Consider the following 8172-nt stretch of genomic DNA (forward strand, 5'->3'; position numbering starts at 1 on the left):
GCTGTCATCGTCCCCCTCTGGACGCAAGGGCTCAGGCTGCAGCTCTGCACGGTGCTTGGTGGCCTGGGGAAGGCAGGGCGGATGCTGAGCGGGCAGCTGGACGGGGGTCTCTTCACGCTGGTGTTGGGGGGCTGAGACCGGTGCCTGGGGCACGTGAGCTGCAGGCGACTCCTTGCATACGCTCTGCTGGTGCTGCAGCTGGTGCTGTAGCTTCTTTGCCCGGATGTGGAGCTCCAGGGTCTCCCGGGCCTCCTCCGGCAGGAACAGGGCCTCTGCCGTGTGGAAGTACTTGGGGACCACAGTGGAGCGCAGCGGTGGGGGGGCTGCAGGGCGCTCCGGGCTGCGGACAGACACCTCCCACGATCGCTGCACCACGGCGGGGAAGCTTCCTAGACGGATCTCTGTGCACTTCTTTATCAAGTGCATCCGCAGCCTCTTCTTGAACTTGTGTCCCAGCTTCAGCCTCGACACGGGGCGAGGATCGGTGCCCCCGGGCAGGCTGCCAGCCCCCTCAGCCAGGCGCGAGCCCAGGGCGGTGGGTGAGCCGGCCTGGGGGCTGACAGCTCTCTCTGGCAGGGCGTGCGTCAGCCCCGCAAGCTTGTCGGCCTGGCTGCGAAGCTCGAGGTCGGTTGGGGCTGTGGCTGGAGGCAGCGGCCCCGGGGCCCCTGGCCCCCTCTGGGGCAGCCCCCTATGCCGGGCAGGCAGTCTCCTCCGCTCGCTGTGTGCACTCCAGGGGCTGGAGTCCTCCGAGGAGGGCGACTGTGGCCTGCTGGAGGCCCAGGGGCTTTGCCAAGCTTCTGCCTCCAGCTGCCGCTGCCTCTCCCGGGCGGCCTCGCCGCAGGGCCTGCAGCTGAGGTCGTAGCACAGGAACCCACCCCGGGCCCTGCAGCCGGACGCCCGCTGCTCATCGCCTGCAGCACAGAGTGGGGACAGGGCACCCTGAGCAGGGCCGAGGGCACCTGCCCCACACGCAGCCCCGCGGCCGCCTCCCGGCTGGGCACGGGGCCCTGTTGTGCCCAGCGCGGGCGCACCCCAGCCCGGGGCAGCCCCTGGGCCCCGGGAATGCGGTCGGCCGGAGGGATCCCATCTCCGGGAGCAGCCCGGCACCGGGTGAGGCCGAGCGCTCGGTGCCGCGGAGCAGAGCTGTGCTGGGCAGGGAGCGGGGAGCGGGGAGCAGGGCAGCCCTCCCCTTCCCAGGGCCAAGAGCTGGGGACCGCAGAGAAGAGCCCCACGCGGGGAACGGCCCAGCCCCACCGACAACCCCTCCTGGACCCGCCTCCCAGCAGGCCCCGTGCAGAGGAGCAGGGACACAGCAGGGACCTGGGGACCCCGACAGCCCGCGGCAGGGGAGGGATTGGAGCCCCCTCAGGGACACACAAGTGAGCAGGGCAGCGATGGATGGGGCACCCCCATGGCCCAGCAGCCCGGAGCGCAGCTTGTCCCCAAGCAGCCCCCCCAGGGACGGCACCTCTCCCCATGCGGGCAGCGTGAACCCCACTGCCGTGGGGCCGCTCGGGGCCGGGGCCATGATCCCAGCCGGGCAGGCACGTGGTCCCCGGCGGGAGCCAGCACCGGGGCAGCGCAGCCTCACCTGGGTCCCGGGCGTCCGAGTGCCTCCCCCCGCAACAGCTCCAGGGAGAGACCTGCAGCACAGGAGCACCGGCACTGTGACCGCGGCCTCGGCTGAGCCCGCAGCACCCCGACCCCCACCCACCGCGCGTGTGGGTCCCCGCCAGCCAGGGCCCTCCTGCAGGGTGGGAGAACGGCTGCCCCGGAGCCTCCCTCCTACCTGGCGGCGTTTGCAGACGCTGCACCAGATGCTCACGGTGGCCCAGGCCACCAGCAGCAGCAGGAAGCTGGGGCAGAGGTGCAGGAGGCAGCCACTGCCCCAGAGAAGAGAGACCCAGCCGTGACCCACGGTGTCCAGCATGGCGGGGCCGTGGACCAAGGGCTCGGGAGCAGACGCAGCCCTTTGGAGCTGCTCTCGCCTCCCCACGCAAACCCTTTGTGACTGCTGTCCCCTGGGACGGGGACAGGGCTGGGACGGTGAGGTCACTGCTGCGGCAGCACTGTGAGGTCTTCGAGCGCATCAGAAACCCCTGGCAGCAGGCACAGCCTGGGTGGGGGGCGAGGGGAGACGGGTGCCGGGCACCCGGCTGCCACAGGAACCGCAAGGAAGGGCCCAGAATCGCAGAATGCTTGAGGTTGGAAGGGATCTCTGGAGAGCAGCTAGTCCAACCCCCTGCTCAAGCAGGGTCACATTGCCCAGGACCGTGCCCAGATGGCTTTGGAATATCTCCAAGGATGGAGACTCCACCACCTCCCTGGGCAACCTGCTCCACTGCTCTCTGACCCTCACAGGAAACAAGTTTCTCCTTACCTTCAGACAAAACTGCCTGCATTTTAGCCTGTGCCTGGTGCCTCTCGGGCTATTGCTGGGCACCACTAAAAAGAGCCTGGCCCCATCCTCTTTGCACCCTCCCTTCGGATACCTAAACACATTGATGAGATTCCCTCCCCCTCAGGCTTCTCTGCTCCAGGCCGAACAGACCCAGCTCTCGCAGCCTCTCCCCACAGCAGACATGCTCCAGCTCCTTCATCCTCTTAGTAGCCTTTTGCTGCGCTCGCTCCAGTAGCTCCCAGTCTCTCGTGTGTTGGGGAGCCCAGCACTGGACACGGTACTCCAGCTGTGGCCTCACCAGGGCTGGGCAGAGGGGCAGGATCACCTCCCTGCACCTGCTGGCAAGGCTCTTCCTAATGCAGCCCAGGACACCATTGGCCTTCTGGGCCACAAGGGCACATTGCTGCCTCATGGGCAACGTGTCCTCCACCAGGACCCCCAAGTCCTTCTCTGCAGAGCTGCTTTCCAGCAGGGCAGCCCCCAGCCTGTCCTGGGCGTGGGGTTTTTCCTCCCTAGGTGCAGGACTCCGCGCTTCCCTTTATTGACCTTCACGAGGTCAATCTCTGCCCATCTCTCCAGCCTCGAGGCCCCTCTGAATGGCAGCACAGCCCTCTGGGGCGTCAGCCACTCCTCCCAGGTTCGACTCAGCAGCAAACTTGCTGAGGGTGCACTCCGTCCCTTCATCCAGGTCACTGAGGAAGAAGTCGCACAAGACTGGACCCAGTGTTGACCCCTGGGGACACCACTAGCTACAGGCTTCAGCCAGACCTTGTGCCACTAAGCACGACCCTCTGAGCTCTGCCATTCAGCCAGTTCTCGGGCCGCCTCACTGTCCACTCCTCCAGCCCACGCTTCCTGAGCTTGCCTAGGAGGCTGTTGTGGGAGACGGTGTCAAAAGCCGGACTGAAGCCGAGCTAGACAGCATCCACTGCTCTCCCCTCATCTACCCAGCCAGTCATTCCACCATAGAAGGCTATCAGGGTGCTCAAGCATCATTTCCCCTTGGGGAATCCCTGCTCTCTACTCCTGAACACCAGCTTAGCCTTCATATGCTTGGAGATGGTGTCCAGGATGAGCTGCTCCATCACCTTCCCAGGGATGCAGGGGAGGCTGACTGGCCTGTAGTTCCCCAGGTCCTCTTCCTCGCCCTTTTTGAAGACTGGAGTGACATTTGCTTTCTTCCAGTCCTCAGGCACCTCTCCCGATCACCATGACCTTTCAAAGATGACAGAGTGGCCTAGCAAGGACAGTGGCCAGCTGCCTCAGCACTCGTGGGTGCCTCCCATCAGCGTCATGGGGATGAGCTCTCTGTATCACCGTGGTGATCCCAGAGCACAGCAGGAAGCTGTGCAGGCCCTGTATTCTGCTGGCTGGATTGAAGTCTTTTGTGAGACGTAGACTGGGCAGGTTTGGTCTTAGGTTTTAGACGACGCAAGAAACTAGTGTCTTGGGCACCTTCTCTGTTTCCTTTGTTCATGACCTCGGTGTGTGGGGTGTCGTGGTAGCAAAGATTAAGCTGATTGTCACCGGGGAAGCACTTTGCCACTGTGCTGTGTGTTACAGTGTGAGGAGCGTGCAGGTGTGGGAGAGGACAGAGCAGAGGGAGATGAAGCTGGAGAGGATTTGTCCCTGGGCAGGTTCCCATGCTGGAGCAGCTTAACCAGAATGTTAAGGGCATGGCGGCCTCGCTGCTGGGGGTCCCTCGGGGGTCACAGAGACGGCAGGGTGGGAATGGGTCTTGGCTTGGGGGCTGCAGTGGCCTTTTCCTTGCCGCTCAGTGGAGGACTCCTCCGCAGCAATGGGGTTGAGACCTGCGGGACACAAATCCTTGCTGTGAAGAGCTCAGAACAAGTGGGAAAAAAAAATCAGTGGATAAAACCACCCAGTGTGGGCTGCCAGAAAATGGCCTGTTTCCTGCCTGTTGTAATCTCCCAGCATCTCTTTTGAGGGGAGTGTTTCACGTGAAAAGTTTGCAGCTTGGCTACAGCTCGGGTGTTGGGTGGCTGTACCTCATGGGGCCTGTCGGTGCCCAGGTGCGGTGAGATTTTTGGGGAATTCTCGTGTAAAAGGTGAACAGTGAGATGCTCACTTATCTTAACAAGTCTTAGCCAGGGGGGTGAGGTCTCTGCATGGCCCTGGGGATCCCAGAGCACAGCAGGAAGCTGTGCAGGCCCAGCTCTCCTACATGCCCTCTCCAAGAAAACCAGATCCAAACCGAAAGGGCAAAATTACAGGAAGAGCAGTTCTGAGTAGTTTTGGGGCACTGCGGTGCCACCTTGCCAAAAGCTGGGCAGAGCTTGCAAGAATGGAAATGGCTCCGTGTCCCGGAGCGGGCGCTGCTGTGAAGCCCTGTCCGCAGGGCCCAGCCAGGGGGGTCAGCCAAAGAAAAGCCGCCTGCGCTGGAGAAGGGCCGCTGCTGGAGCCCAGATGCACAGTCCTGCTTTCTGGGTGTGGGCACAGTGTGTGCTGATGTGCTTTAGGTCAGCCCGACTTTGTACTTCACTGACTCCTGCAAGCAGTCACAAACAAATCTTGGTATGATAGAAACTGGTGTAAAATTTATTTTTCTACTGACACGTCTAATCTTGGTGGTGATTATCAGTAAATTCTGTAATGATTAAGGTGAGTGGAGTTTCTTTCCTTGACCTGTGTTGGTGGGTCTCACCCGGGGACAATAGCCGAACGGCTCTCCCGCGATGGCTGGAGTTGCAGCCGGTTCAGCGTGCTCCTTCCTCCTGGCTTCGGTCCTGCGGTTTCTTCTGCCTGACCTTGCTCCCCTGATGTCGGCCAGGGATATGTGTTTAACTGAATGAGCCTTTGCTCGGAGGATGTAACACCAGGACCCTGAGGATGGTCCACCTCGTGGCACGGGGGCTCTGGGAGAGCCGCTGGGCCGTGTATGTGACCGCTCCCTTGGTGTTCCTCAGGCGCCACATCCTGCCCTGGGTGTCCGATCCCTGCCGCTTCTTTTCTTCCTGCCCGCTGTTGTTGTCCCTCTCCGGAGGGAAGGGCTCAGGCTGTGGCTCTGCACGGTGCTCGGTGGCCTGGGGAAGGCAGGGCGGATGCTGAGCGGGCAGCTGGACGGGGGTCTCTTGACGCTGCTCTTGGTGGGCTGAGACCGGTGCCTGGGGCACGTGAGCTGCAGGCGACTCCTTGCATACGCTCTGCTGGTGCTGCAGCCTCTTTGCCCGGATGTGGAGCTCCAGGGTCTCCCGGGCCTCCTCCGGCAGGAACAGGGCCTCTGCCGTGTGGAAGTACTTGGGGACCACAGTGGAGCGCAGCAGTGGGGGGGCTGCGGGGTGCCCCAGGCTGCAGATGGACACCTCCCAGGATGCCTGCACCATGGCGGGGAAGCCTGCCAGACGGATCTCTGTGCACTTCTTTATCAAGTGCATCCGCAGCATCTTCTTGAACTTGTGTCCCAGCTTCAGCCTCGACACGGGGCGAGGATCGGTGCCCCCGGGCAGGCTGCCAGCCCCCTCAGCCAGGCGCGAGCCCAGGGCGGTGGGTGAGCCGGCCTGGGGGCTGACAGCTCTCTCTGGCAGGGCGTGCGTCAGCCCCGCAAGCTTGTCGGCCTGGCTGCGAAGCTCGAGGTCGGTTGGGGCTGTGGCTGGAGGCAGCGGCCCCGGGGCCCCCGGCCCCCTCTGGGGCAGCCCCCTATGCCGGGCAGGCAGTCTCCTCCGCTCGCTGTGTGCCCTCCAGGGGCTGGAGTCCTCCGAGGAGGGCGACTGTGGCCTGCTGGAGGCCCAGGGGCTTTGCCAAGCTTCTGCCTCCAGCTGCCGCTGCCTCTCCCGGGCGGCCTCGCCGCAGGGCCTGCAGCTGAGGTCGTAGCACAGGAACCCACCCCGGGCCCTGCAGCCGGACGCCCGCTGCTCATCGCCTGCAACACAGAGTGGGGACAGGGCACCCTGAGCAGGGCCGAGGGCACCTGCCCCACACGCAGCCCCGCGGCCGCCTCCCGGCTGGGCACGGGGCCCTGTTGTGCCCAGCACGGGCGCACCCCAGCCCGGGGCAGCCCCTGGGCCCCGGGAATGCGGTCGGCCGGAGGGATCCCATCTCCGGGAGCAGCCCAGCACCGGGCGAGGCCGAGCGCTCGGTGCCGCGGAGCAGAGCTGTGCTGGGCAGGGAGCAGGGAGCGGGGAGCAGGGCAGCCCTCCCCTTCCCAGGGCCAAGAGCTGGGGACCGCAGAGAAGAGCCCCACGCGCGGAACGGCCCAGCCCCACCCACAACCCCTCCTGGACCCGCCTCCCAGCAGGCCCCGTGCAGAGGAGCAGGGACACAGCAGGGACCTGGGGACCCCGACAGCCCGCGGCAGGGGAGGGATTGGAGCCCCCTCAGGGACACACAAGTGAGCAGGGCAGCGATGGATGGGGCACCCCCATGGCCCAGCAGCCCGGAGCGCGGCTTGTCCCCAAGCAGCCCCCCAGGGACAGCACCTCTCCCCATGCGGGCAGCGTGAACCCCACTGCCGTGGGGCCGCTCGGGGCCGGGGCCATGATCCCAGCCGGGCAGGCACGTGGTCCCCGGCGGGAGCCAGCACCGGGGCAGCGCAGCCTCACCTGGGTCCCGGGCGTCCGAGTGCCTCCCCCCGCAACAGCTCCAGGGAGAGACCTGCAGCACAGGAGCACCGGCACTGTGACCGCGGCCTCGGCTGAGCCCGCAGCACCCCGACCCCCACCCACCGCGCGGGTGGGTCCCCGCCAGCCAGGGCCCTCCTGCAGGGTGGGAGAACGGCTGCCCCGGAGCCTCCCTCCTACCTGGCGGCGTTTGCAGACGCTGCACCAGATGCTCACGGTGGCCCAGGCCACCAGCAGCAGCAGGAAGCTGGGGCAGAGGTGCAGGAGGCAGCCACTGCCCCAGAGAAGGGAGACCCAGCCGTGACCCACGGTGTCCAGCATGGCGGGGCCGTGGACCAAGGGCTCGGGAGCAGACGCAGCCCTTTGGAGCTGCTCTCGCCTCCCCACGCAAACCCTTTGTGACTGCTGTCCCCTGGGACGGGGACAGGGCTGGGACGGTGAGGTCACTGCTGCGGCAGCACTGTGAGGTCTTTGAGCGCATCAGAAACCCCTGGCAGCGGGCACAGCCTGGGTGGGGGGCGAGGGGAGACGGGTGCCGGGCACCCGGCTGCCACAGGAACCGCAAGGAAGGGCCCAGAATCGCAGAATGCTTGAGGTTGGAAGGGATCTCTGGAGAGCAGCTAGTCCAACCCCCTGCTCAAGCAGGGTCACATTGCCCAGGACCGTGTCCAGATGGCTTTGGAATATCTCCAAGGATGGAGACTCCACCACCTCCCTGGGCAACCTGCTCCACTGCTCTCTGACCCTCACAGGAAACAAGTTTCTCCTTACCTTCAGACAAAACTGCCTGCATTTTAGTTTGTGCCTGGTGCCTCTCGGGCTATTGCTGGGCACCACTGAAAAGAGCCCGGCCCCATCCTCTTTGCACCCTCCCTTCGGATACCTAAACACATTGATGAGATTCCCTCCCCCTCAGGCTTCTCTGCTCCAGGCCGAACAGACCCAGCTCTCGCAGCCTCTCCCCACAGCAGACATGCTCCAGCCCCTTCATCCTCTTAGTAGCCTTTTGCTGCGCTCGCTCCAGTAGCTCCCAGTCTCTCGTGTGTTGGGGAGCCCAGCACTGGACACGGTACTCCAGCTGTGGCCTCACCAGGGCTGGGCAGAGGGGCAGGATCACCTCCCTGCACCTGCTGGCAAGGCTCTTCCTAATGCAGCCCAGGACACCATTGGCCTTCTGGGCCACAAGGGCACATT

Source organism: Dromaius novaehollandiae, chromosome 13 (genome assembly GCF_036370855.1).
Source record: "Dromaius novaehollandiae isolate bDroNov1 chromosome 13, bDroNov1.hap1, whole genome shotgun sequence".
In the NCBI taxonomy this organism is placed as follows: Eukaryota; Metazoa; Chordata; class Aves; order Casuariiformes; family Dromaiidae; genus Dromaius; species Dromaius novaehollandiae.